Genomic DNA, 26,549 nt, shown 5'->3' with positions numbered 1-26,549 from the left:
TCCTTTTCTGACTTCCTTTTTCCCATTTCAAGGGGTTTCCTTGTGTTCTGTGTTCATGTTTTCTCACCCATCCTGATTTTCCAAGATTTCCCTACCCTTGGCTGCCTTGTCTTCCTCATCTCAAGGAGAATAACCAATTGCTCTGGAGTGAAGCATCCTGCTTGACCCCTACTCAATTCCTTCATGCTGTCTTTGCTACTTCCCATGACCTCATTTCTCAAATTCTGGGATGTCCTTTGCTGTCCTTTCATGTTCAAATGTTGATTTGATATGGGAAGGTAAATGTGGTCAGTGTCCTCAAGGTTCTAGTCTCTTTTTCCTCCCTACAGACAGCTCTGAGTAGTGTGTGTTGGATTGAACTCTTTGAAGAAGGGGTACTGATGGACTCATCATTGTGTCTCTAGCACCAAGGACAGTGTTCATCACATACAGGAGTCCTGGTTCCCCACTCTTTCCTGGGCCCATCAACCTCTTGGGGAATGGTGGGGCTGACCTGATGACTCATTCTTAAGAGGACCTGAGATGATTAAAAAGTTGTGTCCCCTTTGTTGCTATCTGACTGTTCACAGGTGATCTTCAACATTAGGAGCTCTAACGGGTTCTGCCCTGTTGATGGCCCTTCCCCCGTATGAAAACACACTGCAGGAGTAAAACTTTGCTGTAAATAAATGAATCAACAAACAAATGAATAACAAGTGAACACATGCATACGGCAAATGTTAAAAGAGCCCTTTCAACTTCAAAGGTACCCCTGCAGGTCATCTTCAGGGATGAGTAACAGAGTGAGGGGTTCACTAGTGAACAAATGGGAGATTTGGGGGAAACAGATACAAGGCCAGAAAGGTCACAGTTAAAGGTTCAAAGCCTCTTGGCTGCTGGTGGTATTCAGGGTGACTGCAATTATACTCCCATGCCAGGGATGCTGCAAGGCAACAGGGTGCATATCTGAACCTCCCTCCATTTTTCCCCCAACACTTGATTCCAATATTCTGAAGGGAGAGCTGGGCCTAGTCCAGGTGAGCCAGGACTCTGTATTATACTCACCTTTCTTTCCACTACAACAGCTGGCTGATTGCTCTGTGTTGAAGGGGTTTATGATGACCCTGTTAATTGATGCACAAAACAATCCTTCGAAAGGTAAACTGATCCCACTGCTCCCTGAGGCAGCAGGAAACCTTAGTCTTTGCAGCCTGCCTTCTGTTGCTTGTTCCATACCTGAGATAATAATGCTTCCCCAGTAAACACCAGCAAGGAAACAGTTAAGCGTTGTGTGGTGTATTTCACTCCAGGAGGGCAGTTCAGTGTGTGATTGAACATTCCATCATCATTTGCCAACTTCAAATTGCCCATAAGAAACCCCAACATCTAGATGTGGTGTTAGAACAAAGAAGGTTGGTTACTTTGCATTGTAGGCAGTAGGCAGAAAAATTTGAGCAAAGGCATTAGGATAAATGCAATGATCAGAAAGATGATAGAAAGAGATATTTTTTCATAGATTGCTTTTGTTGGAGATTTTTCTTTTTAATGTAGAAAGGCCATATTTTGTGAAGGGGTTCGGGGGGGTTTGGGGGAGAGCAAAACGTCAAGCAATGTTGTTTTGAATCCCAATTTCCTTTGACGAATACAGTATTCCACCCTAGAACCTTCCTGTACGTAGGTGAGAATATGTAATACATACATATGCCAAGAAATGATCTTTCCTCTTCTGAGGAAGCTGCATTCAAATCTTTTGTTTAGGGGAGAAGAAAAGAATTTCCATTTTTTTGTTTGTTTTCTTATGCACATGCATGACCCACTGCTATGGATTTTATAGCCATTAGCTTATTTAATCCTAGCAAATAATTCCCAAAGTAAATATTATAATGCTCATTTTATGAATGAGAAAACTGAGGCTCAGAATCTAAAATTGCTTACATTGGGTGATAGGGTCAGTTCATTTTGGAGCTGGGCTTCTAGACAAGGCTGATTTAACTTAAGGGCTTGATGAGGCAGAACAGGAGAGTGGCCAAGGGTACAGGATGCCTGACCAGGCTGAATCTTGCTACTACTGCGTGCCAGTTTATTGATGTTAGGGCATTTATACAACCTCTCGGTGGTTTTAGTTTTCTCATCTGTAAAACCAAGTGACTACTTAATGAGGTAATGCATGCAGTGCACTGAATGAATGGCCTGGCATAGGGTAAATGCTTCCTATGGTAACTAACTGGTAGTTACCATTGTTCCCATCATACTATCAAGATGTCTGGTTTGTTGGAAGAACCCTGTTCTCTATGGATCTTTATTAGAGAGTAATACCGGAGATGCCCAGGTAGGAGGCTATGTCAGTTTTCCCTGAGAGACAGGATAGGGCTAAGGTGGTAACAAAGGGGAGAAATAAATGGCGTCCAAGGAAACTCAAGTGGGAAATGGATACAGTTCATGGCCTTCTGCATTGGGAAATGCATGAGAAACGGAAAAGTCAAGAATGACTCCAAGGTTGCTGGTTGGATCAAGCCATCGGCTGATTCACCATTAACCAACACGGGAAAAACAGCTGGAGGAGGAAGTAATAATGACATGTCTATAGGGGCCTCTTATTTAGAAGGGCATGTATCCAAGATCCATTATTTTGTGGAAATATTAATCAATAATTCTATCCCTAACTGAATTTATATTTTATTATAAATAGAGATCAATTAGAATCTGGCATCCAGCAACAGCATAGATTGCTCTCATCATTAGACACTAAGGAGAAAACACTTGTGGCTCAAGGAGTTTACTTCTTCACCCTATCTTTTTCCTAGGGTCTTATAGACTCGTGTTTCTTATTTAATATGAACCAAAATTCACCATAAAGTTCTTAGGTGCCAGCTTGCAAAAGCCCCCATGTAATTAAATTAGATTTGCTTTTACCCTGCAAATTAAAGTCAGAACAAGGTCAGGGTGTGAATCGAGCCTGATCAGAGCAGCCTGCTAATGAAAGCAATAACTAACTGTGTCGCTGCCTCCTTCGTGTAGTGGTGAACGTGAACCAAAGTCCTGTCTTACAATTTGAAAGTTAAAAATGAGGCCGAAGTCTGAGCAGGCCAAAGGAATAGATGACCAAGCAAGGGGCCTTTTTTTTTTTTTTTTTCAAATCCTGAGTTTTCCAAGTGAGGGTTTTAATAAGAGCCCCTGTTTTTGGCCCTTGTTCGGTAAAGGCATTTGATTTGCATCCCTAGGGCAAATGTGCTGGACTTTGAAATTGTTTTCTTGGAGCAGCAAAAATATTATACGAGTCAGCACACTGAGGACCACTGAGCTTCAGAGCAGTGTGGTTCTGCTGAAGGATGGCAGGCTATCAGACAAGGGAGCACCAATCATGTGCCAAGAAAGACAACAGGTTTTGGGATCAGAGATTCATTTATTCAGCACCTATGTATCGAGCCTCTACAAATGCCAACGTTGTTACTGGTGCTGGGGACACAGTTACCTGCTCTTATGGAGCTTACATTCCTTGGGGGAAACATACTGGTCACGAAAATACTCCCTTGCCTTCCTTGAGCTCAAATCGTTGAGAGATGTTTGTGATTTCTGGTAAAAGCAATGAGAGACAACAACCATTTCGACTGAGAACACAGACTTTGGAATTACAAAGCCATGGTGTGAGTTTTTGATCTGCCATTTATTTGTTACATGGTCTTGGGCTGTTTACATCGATTATCTGAGTCTCAGAGCTTTCATCTATGAAATGGGTATCCTAATGCTCATCACAAAAGATTATGAGATGCCCATGAGACGACATAGAATAAAGAAAGAAAAAAGGCTACACCTCAGAGAGGGACAGAAAAACAGAGTTAGTAACGGAGAAACACAATTACAGAGTCACAACACTGAGACTGAGGTACAGACAAGAGACAAAGAAGGAAAGGTACCCAGATAAAGAGACACAGGAAGCTTCAAGGAGGAACAGGCATCTACAGGGAGAGAAATACACACTGAGAGACACCGGATGACCCCACAGTCACTGCAGAAACCAGTGCTGACAAGAAGTCTTTTGGGTCGAAAGGAGACTGAGGTTCAAAATGGATAAGTAACTAGCTGGAGGCCATGGGGCTAATCATAATGATGTCTCTAATATATGCAATAGATAATAATGATATGCAATAGTAATAATACTGCATATATTAGAGATGCAATATATTGCATATATTGCAATGGTATCTAATATCGCAGTATTGCATACATGCGTGCCATATTACTATTGCATATGTTAGAGATGTCATTATTAATATCATGGCCTCCAGCTAGTTACTTATCCTTTTTGAACCTCTGTCTCCTTATCTGTGAAATAGGGAGAATAATACCTCTGCCAATATTGCAGGAAAGATTAAATTTGATACTTTCTGCAAAGCGCCTGGCACAGGACTAAAATTTAATAAGCGGTAAATATGTATTGTATGTATTAAAGAAAACACAAAATTCGTGAGCTAACTTATCCCAAGTCAGTGTTATTTTCCCCTTCTAGGGACTGCAGAGAGTTTAGGAGGGGATTGTTTTTTATTTTTATTTTTTTGACTGATAACTGGAGAGACAGAAGAGGGGATTTTTAAAAATCTCCACACTGGAAATTTCTTTTGAAAATCACCTCCTAGGGTGTTGTTAAAGACACATTTTGATGAGGACATAAACAATTCACAGGCCAAAAAATTGCATTTCCCTTGCGGTAAGCGTTATCCAAAAATCTAATGGGAAAAGAATTGCTACAGACATTCAAAACACGTCCACTCAGAGTAGCGAGTTGTAATCATAAAAAGAAAAAAAAAATCATCTGAGGTAGAAAATGGCTGGGGTTTTCTTTTAGATGCTGGAAAGGGCCATTTTTTGACACATATACCTGTTTCTCAGAAAAGCAATATCAAGTAACTCCCACTTCCATTTCCAAGAAAGCAAAAGAGGCCCTTTTAGTAGATACCATTTATGAGTTGGAGTTTTTTCATTAAAGGAATCCTGTTATTGCAAACCCACATGGGCCATTCCCAGCCAGAGCAGAAGCCGGGACCAACTCAGGGTCTCAGCAGCTGCACACCCCAAAAACACGTTGTCAGCACTGGTTTCTGCAGTTGCTGTGGGGTCTTCTGGGGTCTGTCTGTCTCTGGTGTCTCTCAGTGTGTCTCTCTCCCCCTGTAACTGCCTGTTCCTCCTTGCAGTTTCCTGTGTCTGTCTGGGTGCCTTTGTTTCACTGATTCTTGCTCAGCCTTCCCATCTGTACCTCAGTCTCTATTTTTGTAGCTCTGTAATTGTGTTTCTCTGTTGCTGACTCTGTTTCTCCATCTCTCTCTAGGGTGTAGTTTTTTCCTTTCTTTTTTTTTTCTCCTGTTCTCTTTCCTCTTTGCTTTTCTCTGCCTCTTTTCTCTACCCTTCCCTTCTGACTCTCAGTTTTTCTCTTTTTCTTTAACTGAATTTTTTTAGGAATGCTTTTCCATTTTTCTGTTTTCTTTCTCTGTCTGTCTCTCCTTTAACGTCTTACTCACTTTCTCTGACTTTGTCATTTTGTCTGGCTATTTTTGTCTGTGTTTCAGACTTATTTCTATTTTTCAATCTTTTCCTCTATCCCACTCTTTCCCTCGCTCACTGTAATTTTTCTTTTTGTCACGGCACCTCCTCTCTCTCTGGTTCCTCATGTTTCTCACAATTCTGCTGTGTCTCGTTGTCTCTCTGCTCTCAAAACCCAGACACTCACTCTCTCTCCCTTCCTGCATCCTAATCTGGTAGAGCACTCCACAGGGAGCAGGCTATAAATTTAAAGGGACTCCATAACACCATTGGGTGTTGTTTGGTTTATGGCGCCTCTGCAAAATCACAGACACATAATTCATTCTAGCAGCAACTTCTTTCTGGTTGAGTCAGCATTGCGCTCAGCACCCAGACATCTACACCATAGCCACCCCCGACACCACCACCAGATTTCCAAGACCCCAGGCCCAGCATCCCGAAGGGTCTCTGATTCTACACTGGAACGGTTTCTTCTCCCAGGCCCCACTCCACAGGCCCTGAATGAAGCCCAGCTCAGAGGGCTTTAGGACAGCCTAGACTTCGTCAACTTAAATTCAGGTTGAAATAGACAAAAAGTAGAAATAAAAAGAAGACTTTATTTTAAAAAGGTGGGAGGGCGGACGGTGATGCGGAGGATCTGCTCCAAGAAGGTGAGTTGCCATGAGGAATTGCAATCCCTGGGAGAGGGCACTTGGAGAACTGCAGCCCGGGTGTCAGGATAACCCAGGTGGGGTCCAGTCTCCCCATCTCCTTTGCTTTGCAACTCCACATTTGTCAATCGGTGTGACACTTTCCCGGGCAACTGACACTGGTGGTGATGTCAGTGGGATTTGACTTTAGAAGGAGTGGGTGGGAAACTTTTCTCCTCCTCCTCCATGAATTATTAAGCCTGGGTAATTCTCATAGTCGATTCCGAGTCTATGCTTGATTGATTGGAAAATAAATTTCAGATTCAATTATTATTATTCAGATTATTGAGCAGACCTTTGTGTCAGGAGGGGCGCTAGGGACTGGCATATGTATCCTATGTAGGGTCATTCTCCACCCCCAGACTGGCAGGCCAGCGAGCATCCTCCAGCATTTCCCTAGCAGACTCTGTTTCCCTCTTCAAGTCTCAGTTTCAATATTGCGTCTCATGTAGGGAGATCTTAACAGAGTAGATTGTCTTCTCCCTTAATCTGAATCATAGCAATCTGCTTATTATGGTTTGAGTACTTCTCCAATTTATAACTCTAGATTTATATATTTGTTTACTTATTTATGGCTCATCTGTCCTGGCTAGACTTTAAGCTTCGTGCTAGAAGAAGCCATGTCCATTTCATGCTCCATTATATACCCAGTGCCTAGGGTAGTGATGGGGAAACTAAGGCATGAAAGATGAATTAATCCACCTTGAAAGTGGAAGCACCAGGATTTGGACAAACATGAGTTTGTCTCCAATATTGAAACTCTATCCTCACCTTCTTGCTTGATAATATTTGTCACGTAGGGTCCATATCAGGAACAAATGAGGTATTTCTGCCAATGGCTTGGGTCACTAGGAAGCTTTGGAAAAATGTTATTCTCTGTAAATCAAGAAGTTAAAGGCAGACTATCTTTCAATATCTATGATTCTTTGAAACAGGAAAAAGTATTTTGAATCTCAATCAAAAGTGGACAGAGAGGACTGATTCTTGTCTGTGTGGAGGTGAAACAGGGCCAATTAAATATGTTTACCCTAGAGATAGATAAGAGTTAAGACTCTGCTGTGGCTCTATAGATGCTCACAAAGCCTTCTCCCCCTCGGTGAGCTCAGAGGAGCCTTGAACTCTCTGAAAATGCTGAAGGATTTCCTGTGGCCCAGGAGCTTGCTACATGCCAAGCCCTGTAGCCAGGTGACAGAGGACCTAACGATCCTTGAGAATGTGGCATCTATGCTCCCATTTTACTTTTGTGGTACTAGACATAATAAAATAGGTGTGTGTCCAAATCCCATCTGGTACTAGAATCATGGAAAATTCCTTTGGCTTTCATCCTCAATAGGCTATCATTATTTGATTCCAGGAGTTTAATAGACACAGCAACTGCCCTCCAAGTTTTAACCCAATTCTCTTTGACTTCTGATGGGCTCCAGGTATCTGTCTTTATCTCCTTTTCTGAGTGTGTCAAGAGATCCCCCCTGCTTCTACATTTTGATTATTGGGGCTGGAATTGTCTGAGTAAGCATACTGTCTGGTTAATGAAGGACAACTTCAAAGCCTCTTGTTTCAAACTGTCAGAAACAAAACTAAGAACTACTGAATTCCTTACGTATTATACCTAAAATAACATATTAGTCATATTTATATTAGATGTAATATGGTATTTTAAAGATCTGTAGCATTATAAATCCTTATATTTAGTGTGCTAAATCATTTGGGGTATTTCCTAAGGCTCCCAACATCCCCATGTTTATATATATATATATATGGTGGTTGTTTTTGTTAATCCCATTTTAGAAGTGAGAAATCGGAGTCTTATGGAAATATAATGACTCACTCAAGGCTATATGGCTAGTAGGAAACAGAGCTGGAGCTTAAGCCTTAGCTGACACTAAGAAGAGCCTGTTTTATGCCTACCTCCAGTAAGGACAGGACGTATCCAAAGTAGGTTAAAAATATATTTTTATTGACTATGTGCTAGACTAGTACTGAGGTCAGCCTGGTCCAATCTACATGGGTTATCTCTTTCAACCCTTGCAAGAAGGATGGAGATTGCCCTTACCTTCCAGACAGTGAAACTGAGGTTCAGAATTCTTCCTGGAGTACTAAGACTGCATTTTTCTCTAGGGGTCAGATCACCATGGATCTTGCAGCTGTGTGGTCTGGGTTAACTAGGGAGCAGCCTGCCTCCCCTTTGATGTCCACTCTAGTTGGCAGTGGGGCTCCATCTGTGCAGCTGATGAAGATCTAGACTTGGGCATACTGAGTGGCATGACTTTGGGCTATGTCTTTCTCTTCTCTCCTTGAGGAGAGGTCACATGTGTACGCTTCCCTTCTGCTCCACCTAACATTTCCCATCGTTTCACTGAACTCTCCAGTTGGGCACACTGTTGTTCTACGTGTGCCCAGTATTGAGAGTATCTTTACACACATTGTTGCACCTAAAGCTTGCAAAAATCTTGCAAGGCAAATATTACTATGAAACTTTATATATTTGGAAACTGAGGCTCAGAAAAAAAGTGAATTGTTCAAGGTCACACAGTTTGTGCCAAATGCAACGTGATTCAAACCTGGACATGCTGACACCTGAGACTTTGCTTTCCAAGACCTCTCTGTCAGGCATCTCTTTCCCTCCTGGCCCTGCTGCCTTGTAGGAATAACACATAAATTGGCCCTGTAAAATCCTAACAAGGGTTTCAGTCATTGACTAAGGTAAGCAGATGTCTGAAAGTTTGCCTTCAAGATGGAGTCTTGCCACTACTGGAATGAGATTTTCATGAAGGTTGGTTTCCTTGAGTTCAGATTCTATTGGACATATAATTTAATAGCTACTACATATTAAAAGAAAAGTCCCCATTTAATCATTGCAATACTTCTGTGAAATAGAAATTACTACTCTTATTTTATAAATCACATCAAATAAAAATAACTGGGGCATATTTATCTAAGTAAGGACATCTCCCTCTCATCACTGCTATTTCCATTTATGAGACAGTATACAATGACGTATTTTACACATGGAATGATCAGTGCAGATACTGCTGTTATATAGAACCTGTCATCGAAAGAGTAGACATTGTGACCTTGATTTGAGTATTTGGTGTCTTAATTAGAATTTAACATCTGTGGCATTCTTTGAAGCATCACTATGCTCAGACACAAGTTGGACCTGTGTGTTCAAGCCCAGGGCATGTCGATGTATCTAGGCATAGGTTCCAGAAAAGTCATTCCAAGGGACAGAGCATGGGCTTCAGTCACCTCTGAGCTAAGCCAGTTGTCCTCTTCAACAATAAGACAGAGACAGTGGGGGTCTGAGCTGGGACCTCATCCCCTTCTACCCAGCTCCAGGTTGGGCAGACATCAAAGCCACAGTTTCTGAAGCTCTCCAGAAACCTCTTGGCTCTCACTTATGCACAGGAAACCAATGAGCCTTCCTGTGTGTTTTTCTAGCAGATTTCCAAGCCTGGCTATTGGCTTTCTGTCGCTTCTTTCAGGCCTGATTAACATCGCATAAAATTGAGGAGTTTTCAGCTATTCTTCAAAGTGGAGGAATCAGTTTGCTTCGCTCTCATTCTGAAATAAGCAATTGCATTACCTCCATATGAATGGAGGCCGAGGAGGCAAGGTGATGGGATCAATATGCAGAAGGAGGGCAGGAGCTTGAAACAGCAGTGATGGAGGCAGTGCACTGCTCAGGCTAAGTCCTCAAATCAAGGGAAGCTCAGAGGGGCCAGTGATTGGTTTCTCTGCCTGCCAGTATGAGGAAAAGTGGAGACCCAGGCCCTGGTGGAGGGGGATTGTGATAAGGGTGCGGTTACATCTACTGGTCATTTACTACGTGCTGTGCTGAGTGTTCCACTTGATTATCTCTTAATCCTCATGACAACCTTATTTAATAGGTACTATTATTGTTCTACTTCACAGATGATAGAAACTGAGGCTCAGAGGGGTGAGTGAGTGGTCAGGGGCAGCACAAGTGGTGAATTAGGGAGCCATATTACATCCTAGACAATCCGAAACCAGACCTCCTCCCCTGACCAACACACTCGAAAGCATTCAGAGCTGAAGCAAGAAAAGCTTCCTAATTGGGCCTGTAATCTCAGGCTATCATTCTCAGAGATAGATGGAGGAAATCTCAGAGACCCAATAACAGTGGCTTCCTTAGGGGCCAAGGAGCAGTCTCTCTTGCTGATGAAAGTCTAAATTCAGAAGTTCCCACAGGGGTTAGCATGGAGGAGAAGAAACAGCACAGAAAGATAGAGAACTCAATTTGAATCCCTGCTCCATTCACTGCCTTGGGACTGGTGAGCCAATAACTTGATCTCTCAGAGGCCAAATTTCCTGACCCATGAAATGAGGATGGTGTTACCTGTCTTTTAACAAAGTGCCTGGCCCGTGATAGGTGATTAATAGCTGTTGGCTATCTTCTTTCTTTCTGGGGGCCTAGGGGTCTCTGAATATGCCTATGTGTCTATCCTCCACTTTCCACGTTTTGAAAAGCTTGGCAGAAGTCATCACTCAGGCAAATTCCTGTGAGAGAACACACTCAAAGTTGAGGTGCTTTGCTTTGGGTTGGAATTGTATCAGTGATGATATCCTTCTGCAAAGAAACTCTACATAGCAGACAGAAAGGCCCATACTTAAATAATTTGGTGGGAAAATGCATTTGTGCTGTGAGAAAAGCATTTCAACATCAAATTTATAGGGTATACAGTTGAAAAACCAATCCTGTTGAAAAATTTTGTGAACGACTGCATGGATGGTTTCTTCTCATTCATCGTGGATTAATATCCTTCGTTCTTCCCATTTCCCCCAGGCTCCCATCTCTTCTACCCTTCTGGAGAACACCCAGGTTAGACACACAATTGCTACATGACTTCCTTCTTACACTGGTGTAGCATCCTTCCCCCTTAGAACAGACAACTAAGAAAGCCCACCTGTTAAGTAAACAACTGGAAACCTTATCATTTCTGTGATTTAAACATTGGTAAATTGACCAGGGAGACTAAATTATCAAAATGGTGGAATGAGAACACGTGAAATAAAATCTGTCTATTGATTGATTCATCTTTGGTGGAGGCTGGAAAGGCAAGGTGACCACACATCAAAGTTGCCCCTCACTCTAATGCCTACATCTTTAGAGGTGGTTCTTAGCACTGACGGCACATTGGGATCACCTGGGTGGCTTTGAAAACTCCCGATCCCAGATCAAACAAAGCATATTCTCTAGGAGTGAAACTCAGACATCAGATTTTTTGATTGTTTGTTTGTTAGCTCTCCAGGTGACACCAATGTGCAGCCAAAGTTGAGAACCTCTGTTTTGTGAATAAAGGACTAGAATACTTCAGAGGAAGAATGTTTGTCCTAAAGCCCACCGCTCACCTGTTCCCTTGGTTCTACAATTAAAATCTCTGCCAACGTCAACTCCCCTAAGAACCTGATTGAATTTCCTGTGGCTTCATCTCTGAGGCCCTGAGCATTTCAGGCTGCGAGCTGGCAGGCCATTGATGTGTGTGCTCACTGACAGCAATTCAACAGCTTCTGTTGGCATATTTGAGCTCAAAAAACTGAAAGATAAAGACTTCACATTAAGCTAAGGGGTCTTGCTCTCTCTCCTCCAGTCTCCCCAGGCTGATAAATAATGGATAATGAAGAACAGTGCTATTACATGCAGAAAGCACTTGGCATGCACCTCCAACACAGCACTTCCCATCGAAATCTGAGGTTCAGTTCAGCAGCAAATCTGTTTGGTGGTAAGGCCCTGTCCTTTCAGAGGGCTCCTTGATGCTGCCAAGTTATTTCATGAAAAAAGGAAAAAAAATCAACTATAGAATCAATCATATTTTCAGTTTCCCAAAGGCTAAAGGGCTGGGGTAGCGTGGTTGAAGTTTCTTTCTCTTTTTGAGCGTTGCATTCGTGCATCTACCTATCTTTGATGAGCAGAACAGCAAAACTACTCAGAGACGCCCATCGGAAACTGAGGTCCTTAGAAATCTTCTATTGTGTTTTTCTCTTTATAACATCACAATCATCAAAGTGTATATTGTATTTATTTAGTGTTTTTTTCTTTGTCTCCTCTGCTGGAGTTTATACTTTGCATTAAAGACACCATGCCTGTTTTGCAGCCCCTGTGCCTAACTTATTACCTGACACCTAGAAAGTTCTCAAGAAATATTGGTTGAATGGGTGTTGAAAGTGCAGCCTGTAACATCTGCTTGACACAGACTTTCAGGACATGTTTTCGGTTTATTAGTTATATAATTTTTATAACTTTGGGGGAAAATTCAGATCTTTCCAAAGAGGTGGCATGAATGTTGGAGGCAGCATTTACTCTGCATTAGAAATGCGAACTGGGGAACAGCCTGGGCATGTGGCAGTGCAACCTTGGAGAAGTCATATCCTCAGTTTTGTGGACAAAATGGGGGGTTCTATACTGACCCCTCTGGGCACATTGATGTTTTAGTTAGACAGTGTGCCAGAGAAGACAGACCCATCACTGAGTCTGGCATGTAGTGTGCATTCTCTGTGTGGTGGCATAATCAATGTGGAAGAACTGAAAGCTCAAATGCAAAAAACTTCAAGTGCAGTATGGACTTTCAGGTCAATTATTAACCTCTGAATGTCTTATTTTACTCATTTGTAAAGTACCCATATTTACTCAGACACTTAATTGGGACTCATAAATACAGTGTTTCACAAAGATTTTCACAAAGAACTAATATCTCCAAATGCCTTGAAGATAAGGTGTTTTATTTTTAAATAAATTGAGAAACAGTACACTCTATGCATACTTCTTGATATAGTCAAGATTCAGCAACAAATATTTATTGGGCACCTACTACGTGCCACACACTGAATACACGAGTGAACAGAATAGACAGAAACACCTGCCCTCATGAAGCTTACATGTTAAGATGGACAAAAAAACAAAATAAATAAAATCATACATAGTGTGCAGGATGATATTAAATGTTAGGAGAAAAAAATATAGCAAGAAAAGGGATTGGAGAGGGTGGGGTTGAAGGAAAGGGAATGTTTCTTCTCTCATCATTTCTATAGAATCCCAGGGAAGGCTCTGATTGGCCTATGTGATTCATATGCCTGGCTGTTGGACCAATTACTGCTAAAGAAATTATATGGACTCTGTGATTGACCAGGCATGGTCATGTGCTCACTCCTAGGGTCAGAAGACAGAATGAGCTTCCAGAAGAAAAAAGACCAAACTTACAGTAAAGATGTCAACCTCTATTACAGGGCACTGGGCTCCTCCTGGAAGACCAAAAATAAATAAATAAATAAAGAATCCAAAAAGAAAATAGCCATTGGGTACTAGGCTTAGTACTTGGGTAACAAAATTATTTGTACATCACACCCCCACGACATGAGTTTACCTACATAACAAACCTTCATAGGTACCCCTGAGCATAAAAGTTAAAAAAAAAAAAAAGAATCCTGACGAATCCTACAGTAAATAAATGTGTACAACTTTGCTTACCCTCGTAGTTCCCCAATGCATTTGGCCACATATTTTTGCTTGTGTAATACCTCTTTAACACTAATCAGGGCACATTTTGATAAACACCTTGCTATAAGTTCATATAATTTCATCAATGCTCCATCTATAGTTAACTGAGTCTCATTACTAGTAAATCCGTTTGGGTAAATCTTAAATTTTTAAAGGGCTTTCTAGATTTGCAGAAATTTATCCCTCCCCGTTTTTCCCTTTAATTAAAAGTATGTCTTGGCACAAGTAAGTGTCTTTCCTCAAATGTAATGAGAAGTTGAAAGGAATTGGCTTCTAAAGCAGAGTGGCCCGCATGGTATGGCAAAGGCTCGTCAGAGGATAAACGCATGAATCAGTCACTGGAGGACCTAGTTGTGATGTAGGAACAAATTTTCCAAACCACCAATTGTCCCAGTCAAATTAGTCTAGCTTAGTAAGAAACTTTATAATGTTTTATAGACATGTTTGCAAAATCACAACCCTGTCAAATGTCATGTCGTATTCCTTGTGACTTTGGAAAATGTCATGAAGTAAGCTATACCGGTAGGGTTCTTAATGCTTCCAATAAAAGCCTCTCATGGAGAGGGAAGCAGTTATTTACAATGGCTATTGAGCCACAAGTCACAAAACATAAAGCAGCCAGTTGAACGAGAGAAGTGGAAGACCCCCAAACTATTCACAGCAGCTTTCAGTGTTCCTGGGTAGAGTCCAGAACTGACTTCATTACCAAGTCACTGTTGTACCCTAGCAAGTTATTTCACCCTCTGAGGAATCTGGATTCTCTCTCAGTGGATGCTGGGATAATAGCAATGAACTCCTGAGGTTTAGGAAAAAAGGTCAGTGATTTTGACAACTAAGAGACTTTATAGGATTCTTTATCTTTGGAAAAGTTTTCTTTTTAATGACTCTGGTTTTATTTTAAAATTCAATGCATAGCCATTTAAAAATAATAAAGTGTATGAAGAAAATACTCATAATTCCTCAGCTTGGAAATAACCACTACTATACTTTTGGGAAAACGTTAACTTTTATGTGGCTCTTTTGAGTTCTCTTCATGTAAAAATGCAAATAAGTATCTGGTGTGTATTGTGTGTTGGTATATATGCAGTTCTTCATACGAATTTATCTTAACATTGCCCCACAGCATCAGAAGGTCTTCATATGTAAAATTGCAATGGCTATCTAACATTTCATCTATTAAATGCCCTATAATTTATTAATTGTTCTACTATATTTGGAGATATATATTGCAACTACATTCTCATGTTTTTGTCACTGGAAATAAAATGATTTAAAAAATTTGCACATAAAGTGTTGAAGAAAGCAACTGGTAGGATTCATCTCTTAACAATCTTAAAAGCCCTCTAAGAACAGATAATTGACTAACTAAAGAGGTGACAAGAGTAATCTATCCCAAAGCACTGGGCTTTTTTTGCACGTTTGATTTGTTTTTCCAATAATGCTAAGAATATACTATACAATTGAATGATAATGGAGCCTGAATGACATTTATCAGAATGTAATTATTCCTATGTGTGTAGATGTATGCACACACACTCGTATTTTCCTCTAAGTCTTATTTCCCCTCAATAAACTTCTAATAAGGCTTTAGTAATAAGAGGAGTACAGTTCTTCTGTCTACTATGCAAGTGTATCAAATGGGGTAACTCTGCTGCCGACATGTGCTTGTTTTAAAGTTCAAGGCAGGCTAAGTTGATATTCCTGAACAAGTGCACCAAGGAAACTCATAAGAAAGGTGCACGCTAATAAGACTTCTGAAATCATTAAGTTGCTTTTTCAAGCAAATGGGACCTGCTCAATTAGCTATTTTGTTCCCTGGTATGTCCCATATCTTTCCATGGAACTAATGGCCTTTTCAACTGCTGCATTTTTTAATCCATGCCACACATTTCCTCAGGCTAGTCTGCCTCATTTGCCTGGTGCTTCCAAAGATTATCATTGTAAAAACTGTGGCACCAACCTTAAACACACTGTGTTAGGATCACTCACCCACTCCCCAGTTTCCAATTTAGCTAAAGTAAAATTCGTTAATTATCTTGGAAGAACAATTCCAAGAGTTTTTTTTTTTTTCTGCAAGAATACTTTTATTTCCCTCCCTCAGCCTCAGTGACAGTGATTTTGATGGGTGGTGGAACATTTTATTGACCACTACAGTCTAATTTTGTTCCCTGCTGTTGGGGTAACGTAAGCTCCATTTTCTTGCACTGAGGATGGAAGGCGTCAGAGTGGCGACCTGGCCAGTTTCCCATTGATCCCATCCTCTGCTATGGGATGGAGTGGGGAGGGAGAATTGGCCTACGGAAACCTCTGGCTCAGTGCCTTCAGAAGTCAGGGTGTCAGTTTTCAGACTCTGCCAGACACTGTGGCCAAGGCCAAGGGTGCTCCGTCAAATCTATCCATTTCAATTAAAGGTTAGAGATTTGGGAAGTAAAAATAATCAATTTTGCAGGCTAAACTCCATCATCCTGTCGACACTTTATCTTTGCTCCGGATATACTTGTGCAGGATATGTTTAATAAGACTTTCATGGCATTATTCACTGATGACACTTCTGGTTAGAGATTGATCAAAGCTACTTTGTAAAAGTTATCAAGCTAAGGGAAAATGGCAAAAGATATATATATATATATGTATATGTGTGTGTATATATATATGTAATGTATGTGTGTGCAGTATACAAAACTTTCTTATACTAAAGCATTTCTTATTTGCCATTCAAATAACTCCATGACCAAATGCTAAGCTCTATTGCCAGATCAGCTAAATTATGTATTACATTATATTTAATGCTCCAATTAAATATGCTGATCACCATGATTCCCAAGTATCTCACATTTTATGACCACAGAGATATGGAGTTTTACTAATGCCCTGTCTTTTAACAGTGAAACATTCAACCATTTACTAACTCTCAATGCAATGTGTTGGTCATTTATTGAGCAATTATGGTGTGCCAGGCAGTGCATTTAGAGATGTGCATACATTATCTAATTTGATCCTTAATTCTTTGGAATAAATATAAATTCTAATAGATAGCTGTGCTCAACACATTTATTTATCTTTCTTTATTGTCATTACTTTTTCCATTGTACTCATGGAGTGGCAATAAATTCATGAAGGCAATGACTGAGTGTGCATCACCACCCTCTCTTTAGCATCCAGAGTGTGTGTGGAACTGAGAAATCATACAATACTGAGTATGCTAGTGAGTTATAATATTATTATTATCCCCTCATGTAAATTAATTACCTGACACTTAGTAAGGTCAAGTAATTTGACCAAAAGTGACACAGTTTGTAAGTGAGAACTGGGAGTTGAACCTGACTTTGTCTGACTGTCTCCTGTGCTTAAGCCCATTACTGACACATCTCCATGACTGGTGTAACCAAACATGACCCAAACTTTGGCCAAGAGTTGATTTCTGCACTTCTAAGTACTTGACTTAAGATAGTGGACTCTCAAATGAAAGTGAGTTTCTGCCAGTAGCAAAGAATGAAGACAGAGATATAGCTCTTGGATAGACAGCCAATAATGCCTTCCACCAAAAATGAGTAGTGAAATAATTCATGGGAGCCACAGGGTGAAGGATGTAGCTGAGTAGCATCAATTTCTACTTTAATACTAAAAATCCTGATACTTTGTTTTTAATTATCTCTATCCTTATCCCTGTACTTGACTATTTAATGGATCAGCCATACTTGAGTAATCCACAGGCTTTTCAGCTCAACAAGCTCAAATTGAATTGACCATCCTGTCCACAATATTTGTTTCCTATCCTGCAGTCCCTTTTCTCTCGGCCCTCTGGCACTACATCTATCAGTTAATCTAAGGCTTAAAACTGGACAGATTCTTAAAATCTCTATCCACTTTAATAGCTACCCTCACACAAGCACATATATTATGACATTGAGTTTTGTCAACTCTGAGATGCAAATATTTCTTAGATTTTCCACTCAACTCTGTGGTCACCATCACTGTCCAAACTCATACAGGATGAGTATCTTGTATCTGAAATGCTTGGGTCCAGAAGTGTTTGGGATTTTGGATTTTGAAGTATTTGCATTACATATCATGTTGGTGCTCATTAATTTTTGGATTTGGGAGCAATTTGGATTTCAGATTTTCAAATTTGGGATTTTCAACCTGTGTTCTCATAGTGTCTCATCTGGCCTATTGCCAGAACCTCTTGTTGGTTTCTATCTCTGTCTTCACCATACTCAATCTAGGCTTGAATATATCACTAGGTAATGTTCCTTAATTATAAATCTGTGCACAACTCATAAAGCTTCCTAGTTATCATCATGATAAAAAGGTGCTTGCTATCTGACTTCTGTTCAGCCATCCGTACTTAACTTTTGTTTCTCTACCCTTTTTATTTTCCTAGTAAGGAATCCTGATCTACATGAATTCCAATAACACATCAAAGATAACTTGTGCTTCCAGCATACTGTTAGCAGTTAAACAACAAAACAAAACATATTAAACAATGGTTTTCAGACATTGGACAAAGACAGCTCAAATAAGTTATTTATGAAAAAAGTAAAGCAAATGAGGCAAGCTCTACAATTACTTGGAACTAACTGTCTGGGGGAGTTTCCAGGACACAGTGAAGAGAGTGGGAACCCAAATGAACTCTTGGCCTTCCTAAATGGAGAAGATGGAGTTGAGAGTTTAGTGTAGGGGGAAAAGATGATTAGAATTCACAGCGAAGAGAAAGAAGATGGCCATAGAATGAGGAGAGATCTGAACAAAAAGAGAGATGCGGAGACATGCAGAAGGTCTCCATCTGAGTACTGATCAATACATACATGTAAAAACCTGGGGAAAGAACCACCTGAAAGAATAATTCAGACAATCCCTGGTGCTCACACAGGGCTGGAAATAGTTTGTGTTTCCATGAACCAGAGTGCAAATCAATTAGTACATAAGTAAGTAAATCTTTGAGACTACATAGTGCATCAGTTAACACAGAAAGGGTATTGCCTCAATAGTTTGGTAAACTTAGCCCTAGCCTAAAGGCTGCTTCAAACCTGCCACACAAAGCTGAGACACAATGGGGAAAAAAGCTGAGAAAGGATAAAACTGTTTTCAACTAAATTATCTGCACCCCAGAAAAAAAGTTTTGGTATATTTTAGGGAATACAAAAATATCCAACTTAACAAGGTAAATTTTACAGTATCCTTTTTTCCAATAAGAAATTACCATATACGAAAAGAATTGAAATATTTTATATACTCAAGAAGTAAAGTATGAACATATTAAGAAAATATGTGGAAGATATAAAAAGAAGACCCAAATTGAGCATCTACTGGGAAAAAAATAGTATTTAAGATTAAAAATATGCCAAGTGGGATTAACAGCAGATTAGATACTGAAGAAGAGACCAGTAAAATTGAAGATAGCAATAAATACTATCCAAAATAGAATGGAAAGGGGCAAATAACACTGAAACACCACCAGCATCAAGAAGAGATCTGTGGGAAAACAGTAAGTTGTGTAATATACATGTAATTGGAGTTTCTAAAAAGTGATAAGGGTCCTATTTGAAGATGTAATAGCTAAATATATGTTTTTCAAATTTGATAAATATTATCCAACTACATATTTAAGAAGCTCAACAAATAATGAATAATAATTATGAGGAACATTACACCAATGCACATCATTACACAAATGAAAAACATTACTAATGCAATCAAATTGCTTAAAAATAAAAATAAAAATCTTAAAACATCCAGAGAGGAATATAAAACAGTGTACATCCAGAGGAACAAAGGTAAGAATAAGGCAGAGATCAGAAATATGGGTAAAGGATAAATACTGGAGAAGCTTTTGTGCATGGTAAACAAAATTCAACTTTATTCTGAACTTTGTATTTTAGTGCAAGCTAGAAGACAGTGGCACAACATTGCCAAGTTACTTGTGGTAGTGAATATGAGGGAGTATCAACCAAGAATGTTACACCCAGTGAATGTACCTTTGAAAAATGAAGAAAAAAAATTTAAAAAGCAAAGACTCTTTTAGATACACCAAATCTGAAATAACCCATCAACAATGGATCTGCTCTACATGAAATGTTAAAGGAATTGTTTCCAACAGAAGCAATATAAAACCAGATGGAAAAGGGAATCTACACAAGGAATGAAAGAGGCCAGTAATGGCTAACAAATAAGTATATAATAAAAGTTATTTTTTATTTTTGGAAAATCATTTTTAAGACACTTGACCTCCAAAAGCAAGCTAAAAGAAATTATTACATGGTTTATAAATATATAGAAGTAGAATATATGACAATGACACAAAGGCAAGAAAGGGTAAAGGGAAGAATACTTTTGTAAGATAAAATACAACTACTACAAACACTAAAACAATCACTAAAAAAGGGAAAGAAAAAGTGGTATTGCCAACAAGCAAACAAAAGAGATCATTTGAAACTTAAAAAAATACTCAGTCTAACAACAAACTATGTTCTCCTTGTTCCTGTGCCTATTAATATATGTTGTCTCTGACTACTTCTGCTTCAGAATATCTGGCAAACTCCTACCCATCTTTCAAGCATCAACTCAACTAATGCCTTCTCTGGGGAGCCTCCTATGATGCTCATGGTCATGCATATTATTAGAAAAATAATTATGCTATGGTCTTATTATTGTTTGTTTTCATGGCTGACTCCTCATTAGACTTCAAGTTCTTGAGAACAGAGGTAATGCACTTTTATCTCTCTGTCTTTGGCAAATAGCATAACCCTACCGCATAGTAGGACTTTAGTAAATATTTATTGAATAAATAAAGTCGATGTTCAATGATTTTATTAACTGTAATTTCTCTTTGGGTTTTGCCACCTAAATCATATTTACCTTGCTAGCACCTGGTGACCTTCTTTATTCTAAAACAATCACTGGGAGACTAAAAACCTAGGTTAAATAATACTAATGTTATTATTCCTGAGATCATGAAGTCCAAATATTTCAATAGCAAAATAATAAGACTAGCCTCAAGAAAAGTTCATGTTATTATTGTTTCAAGAAATATCCAAGATAGTTTGAGGATTTCTACTATTCACATATCTCTAAAATTCCTGTCAAAATTCTGCAAGTTTTCACTCAAATGATCCCTTTTTGTAAAGTTTTTCCAGTATACCCAAATATAAATACTCTTTTACCTCTTCTGAACTCCCCTGGCCCTTTTCATGTCAATTTGGACATCAAGTATAGTCATTGTGGATATAAACTAATTCATGGTGCTTCTTATCTCTCTTTCTGGACTATAAGATCCTTTTATCTGATTCATTTGTTCATCCCTCTCTGGAGCATATTGTCAAATTAAGTGTAAGTTCAATTACCCTCTTAAAGAAATGAATAAAGGATTCAGAATTTAACTTTCTCAATTTTGGTAATTTTTTCCATAGCTATATGGAATGGTTGGCTGCTATTGCACCAAGATTTACATAGGGAGAAACTAAGGCTTAGATAACAACCACAAATGTCTACATAAAATATTTTTAAATTAATCATCTATAATTTCAATCTACATTATGAAATTCTACACGGATATGATTTACTTGAGACTTTTCAATAAGAAGTCAAAATTCTGTTTTTACTTTTTTTGTTTTCTTCTTGAAACATATTTTTAAAAATCTTATTGGAAATCCATAACCTTTATCAATCCATAAGTTATTTATTTACTCATCTATTTTACTCATTTATTTTTTTCAATAAGTATTTATAGCAGGCTATCCATGTGCAAGGCATGGTGCTACCAAAGGGTGAAGATACAGCAGTGGGTAAAATCACAATCCCTGCTCTAAATGGACTCCCAGTGATGAGAAAGACAAATATAAACAAAATATTAAGACTTACATAGTAACTAAAAGAGGCGTGCTCAGGAAAACAAAAACAAAATATTTACCCAAAAATGTGAGTGGGCAGAAAGAGAACCTTGGGTGATATGCTACCTAAAACAAAACCTACAAGTAGAAAATACCAAGACACACTGAGGAGAGAGCATTGAGCAGAGTACAGTGTGTATGTTGGTAGAATCAGTACAATAGGAGACCATTAAGAGATATACCTGCAAACGCGGTTAAAGGATAAACACTGGAGAACCTTTTGTGCATACTAACAAAATTAAACTTTATTCTGACGATGGTAGAGAATCATTGAAGTGTTTTAAGTGAATAAAATCTGTATATTTGCATTAAAGAAAATCAGCGGGTTGTAAAGAAGATGTGTTAGAGAGTGGAAGACTCCAATGAAAAAACCAATCAACTTGTATTGGGATTAATTTTCCTTATCTAGAGAATGACAGCAAAAAAAAAAAAAAGAAAAGAAAAGAAAAGAAAGATGATTCCCAATGCTAATAATCTATGATTTTAAAATATGATGTCTCTTTGACACTCTGAGGGGTCTCAAGTAAGACACTTTCCTTCTTATAGCTTCTAAATTTCATTATCTCTAAAATAAGGAATTTGGGCAAGGCCATCTCTGAGGTCTCCTTTCACATACACTACCCATGGTCCAAACACCATTTTATTTCTCTCTCAGGTAATAACAAAGGTGTCAGAGTGTGTAAAGCAATGTTCAATAATTTTACAATTAAAAAAATACAAGAATATTGCACTCCAATGTCTACTGATTTCTAGCAATTAGAAAATAATTATACTGCAAGTTTTTAAAAAGTCTCCTCAGACTCAATGGCTCAGCAAAAGTTATTAATTGAAACTAAAAATAAATGTGTGACCCTCTTTGTGTTCCCTTCTCTTTTACTCTTGTGTGATAACCTCAGTGAGTCCCTCCCCATCCAGCAAGTGAGAAAATATGCAATGGCCCTTCCATTATTGATTCTTTATTACAATCATGAGTCTTGTTTGAACAGCAAACTCTGTGGGTGACTGAGGGCTCCCGCTGCCCATTGAGTAATTAAGCCTGGGATTATGAAAGTTGGAATTGCTTACTCCTGCCCTGGAGCCCTTAGAAGACCACTGCAGCTGACCCAGTGCTGTGGTTACCATATTTTCCTAAACATAAATGGTATATACATCATTTACCAATGGGAGAGAATATATAAATTCCAGAATATATAAATATATAAATTATAAATATATAACAACCCAGATTACTTGGGTTTGAATCCGGCTTCAAGTTTTACGAGCAGTGTGATCATGGCATAACCCACATATGTGTAAAATTCAGTCCATTACTCTTAAAAATTAGAATAATAATGATGATGCCCACATCACTTGGTGAGTACAAAATAAGATAATTACCTCCTTATTTAATACTGCAGCCCACCTCCTACTGCGATTTGACACCTTTCACCTTGCTCGTTGTAAACAATTTTCTACTACAGAACTTATCACATTATACTGCACAATGCATTTATTATTTTTATGCTTTATTTCTCCACCATCGTATAGAATAAGAAATCTACAAATGTACATTTGCTTTCTCCAAAAATTTATCCCAAATGCCCAGAACATTTCCTGGCACGTAGTAGGCACTCAATGAATAGTTACCAAATTAAAAAAAAAAAGTGAATTTGAAATTGGCTATTAGCATTTAATGAATGTTAGATTAAATTATTGCCATTGACATCAACATCATCAGGAAATTCCAGGTAATTTGGTGTCTTGTGTAGTTATCAAGAATTGTTTTTTCACCATTGATAGCATTCAAGGTCACATTTGTAAGAGATGGTAAAGCAAGATTTTGGTTTTGTCTCTACTGGACACAGTCTGGTTGATTGCCTGCTGTGCCAGGCACTCAGCCACATGCTGAGAAAACAAAGAAAAGGAAATCTAAGTCCCAGTCTCAGAAGCTCACACACAGTAGTGATTATTATCTTGCAATTAATGAACTGAATCTGAAGTCTCTAATGAATTTATTTGTTATCTAATTATATCACCTGTGATTCTCACACACACAGATAAATGGTTGTTTTCTTTCTTCCTTCCCCCATCCCCAAGTCAGGAACTTCAAGGAGACCTTGGACAATGCCCATGACCTAGGATGATGCCCGTGGCTTGGAAAGCATCAATAAACAAGGGCCATGAGAATCATCCGGGGAACATTTTTAAATAGGGAGGGGACTGGCCCAAGAAATTCTGACTTAGTAGATCTGAGGTGGAGCCCAGAGCTCTGCATATTAACAAACATCCCAAGTGATGCTCTCCCAGGTAGACTGCAGCTTACACATGGAGAAACACTGATTTAGAAGGTGTATTTCATCTGAGAAAGAGTTATAAGAGCATGTGATCTCTTATAACAGGGATTCTGTCTATAAGGCTAGGATTCATGAGCAGTGTTTGCCAAAGGACAGCAAGGCTAAAATATGAGTCATTGCTATCAGTGAAAGAGAAGAAAGTGACAGAAAAAAAATAGGGAGAACCCAGGAGGATGTGGCTCAAGAAAGGTGAAGAAAAACCAAATGGACACTACAGTTGTCTGGATGGCAGAGTGGAAATACTCGTATTTTATTCTCTTTAGTCTTTTCCTTCTGTTTCCAACCCTAGCTTTTTCCATCATCCTTTACATGTATGGTATTCTACAATTCCATCCTTCACCTCTTCATTTCCATGTACCACCTCATTCATTCCAAGAGTTTCAACATCCATTTTAAAAATTCCTCATGAGCCTGTCTGAGCTCCTCATTTTTCCTGTTCAATAGGCCCATCCATCTGGCAGAGAAAGGGATGCTCAGGACACAGAACAGCCATCCTATATTAACAAGATTGCTGTGAGCACCAGCTTTGGCAGAGGTCTCTGGCAACCTCACTCACCTGCGGCTCCTCACCCTCCTGCAACACTTCCTGAGAGGCAGAGACGTCGACTGGGAGAAACCTGAGGCGCCATCTTGGTCAGTGAAATGGTTTCTGTTTGATTTTGGTTTTGGTTTCTCTTTTATTTTTCTTTTTGTCTATCTATTTGTTTGAGGAGCTGTGGACAGAAATGAACCCTTCTGAAATAGACATCATTGAGAATTAGGTAAACATTCCTTCAAAGAAAACCTCCTACGAAAATAACGTATATAAACAGATATTTCCTGAAAGCATGTGCTACAGAGGCCCCAATCTACACATGAGGAACCTGAGGCCAGGGAGATGAAGAGACGTTGACTTTTTCTAGAAGATGATCTTAGAGCTTTGTCTCCTAACGAGTTTGTTAAGTTTTTGTCTTCATCTCCCAGTCACAAATAAGGGGAAAGCGTGTAAATGTTTTATTTAGAATGTGGAAATATTAGTTACAAGCTAGTAAGTTATCAGTAAGTTTTATCTCTTCAAATGTAAAAAGATTCAGATTTCAACATGGACTTGCAGTTTTCCCAAAATAATATGACCTTGAAAAGAAGCTCATGCGGCTTCATGTGGCTTCATAAAATGTATCTGCGCCAGCTAAGGAGCAAAGCTCTCATTCCGACCAGCGAAAGGCTACTATGGCCAAATTTATTTTTAATTATCATAATTGATAATACCATTTCTAAAATGCAGATGTAAATATCGAATGTATCATAAAATATGCAAGGACGGTGATAAAATATTTAAATTCTCTGTGTGGCCACCATACAAAAATTCTTATATTCATTCATTTATTGTTTGTTAAACACTTGCTTATTCCCTATTATGTACCACTACTAATTGCAAACTCTAGGGATACAATCTTGAACAAGAAAGATAAAGCTTGCCTTCAAGGGACCTTCACTCTAGTGGATGGATAATAAATAAGTAAGCAAATGAGTAACATAGCACCAGGTGATAGTGAGGGCAAAGAAAACAAATCAAGCAGGGCAGGAAAGTAGAGCATGATTAGGTGCTAGTTAGAGTAGAATTCAGGGAGGTCTCTTGGAGAAGCCAGTTGTCATGCAAAGTTGACTGCAGGGAGGCAAGAATGGACGGGAGACTAGTTAGGCAGCTATTGTAGCAGCCTACATGAGATGATGATGGCTTGAATGAGGTGGTAGAAGGTATAGACAGACAAAAACGGGATATATTTTGGGAAGTGGAGCTCACAAGGCTGGCTCACAAGAGGATGGAAGAGAGGACTCAAGAATGACTCACACCGTGAGCATATCTATGACTCACATGGTTATCATTTTTGGGATGAGAACATTTAAAAGCTATTCTCTTAGCAATGTTCAAGTATAATATATATTATTCTTAATTATAGTCACCATGATGTAAGAGAGATCTCCAGAATGTTTCTTACCATCTAACTGACTAATGGAAGCACTGTACCCTTTATCCGACATCTCCCCACTCCCCTGGTAACCACCCTTCTACTCGGTTTCTATAAATTCTATATTTTTAGATTCCGTGTATAAGTGAGATCTTAGTAGTATGTGTGTTACCGAGCTGAAGAATTTGGGGAGGGAGATTTAAAAATTGTGTTATAGATGTAGTCACTTTGATGCTTTCACTGTGATTTGACTATGATCAGGTAGGTTACACACATGTAGAAAAGCACACACACACAGTTTCTGCCTGCGCAATCCGTACCCAGTTCCCTTTTTACCTAATTATTGTTTGCATATCTGCTTTTGCACTAGTTTGTATGCTGTTATCTCTAAATTTGAGTCTAAACGTTTTAGGACCTCTAGAATCTCAATATTCTTACATGATATTTTTTAAAAGGGTGAGAAATACGTGAGAGAAAGTGATTCTTGTGATCATTAAATGCGATAAGGAAAGCACAAAAAACGAGCCAGGAGCGCAGTGCCCACTAGTTGGAGAAGGATGCAGACCTTATTGAAAAAGAGCAAAACTTTTTTTGTTGGGCACCAAGCAGAAAAACCCTGAACCAGAAGCCCTGAGCTTGGAGTCTCAACTTCCTTTCTC

General features: G+C 39.0%; 1 long non-coding RNA gene across 1 annotated transcript in view; it reads left to right on the top strand.

The window, feature by feature from the left end:
• LOC105491474 (uncharacterized) overlaps positions 1-26,549 on the top strand; it is a 312,693-nt gene that overhangs the window by 231,039 nt on the left and 55,105 nt on the right. The window contains exon 3 of the long non-coding RNA XR_011616523.1: positions 24,386-24,574. This is a non-coding gene — a long non-coding RNA (uncharacterized lncRNA). The remainder of the gene's footprint in view (positions 1-24,385; positions 24,575-26,549) is intronic.

This window comes from Macaca nemestrina, chromosome 18, assembly GCF_043159975.1.
Source record: "Macaca nemestrina isolate mMacNem1 chromosome 18, mMacNem.hap1, whole genome shotgun sequence".
Taxonomy (NCBI): Eukaryota; Metazoa; Chordata; class Mammalia; order Primates; family Cercopithecidae; genus Macaca; species Macaca nemestrina.
The sequence above is the reverse complement of the archived record's forward strand: the minus strand, read 5'-3'. Positions and strand labels throughout refer to the sequence as shown.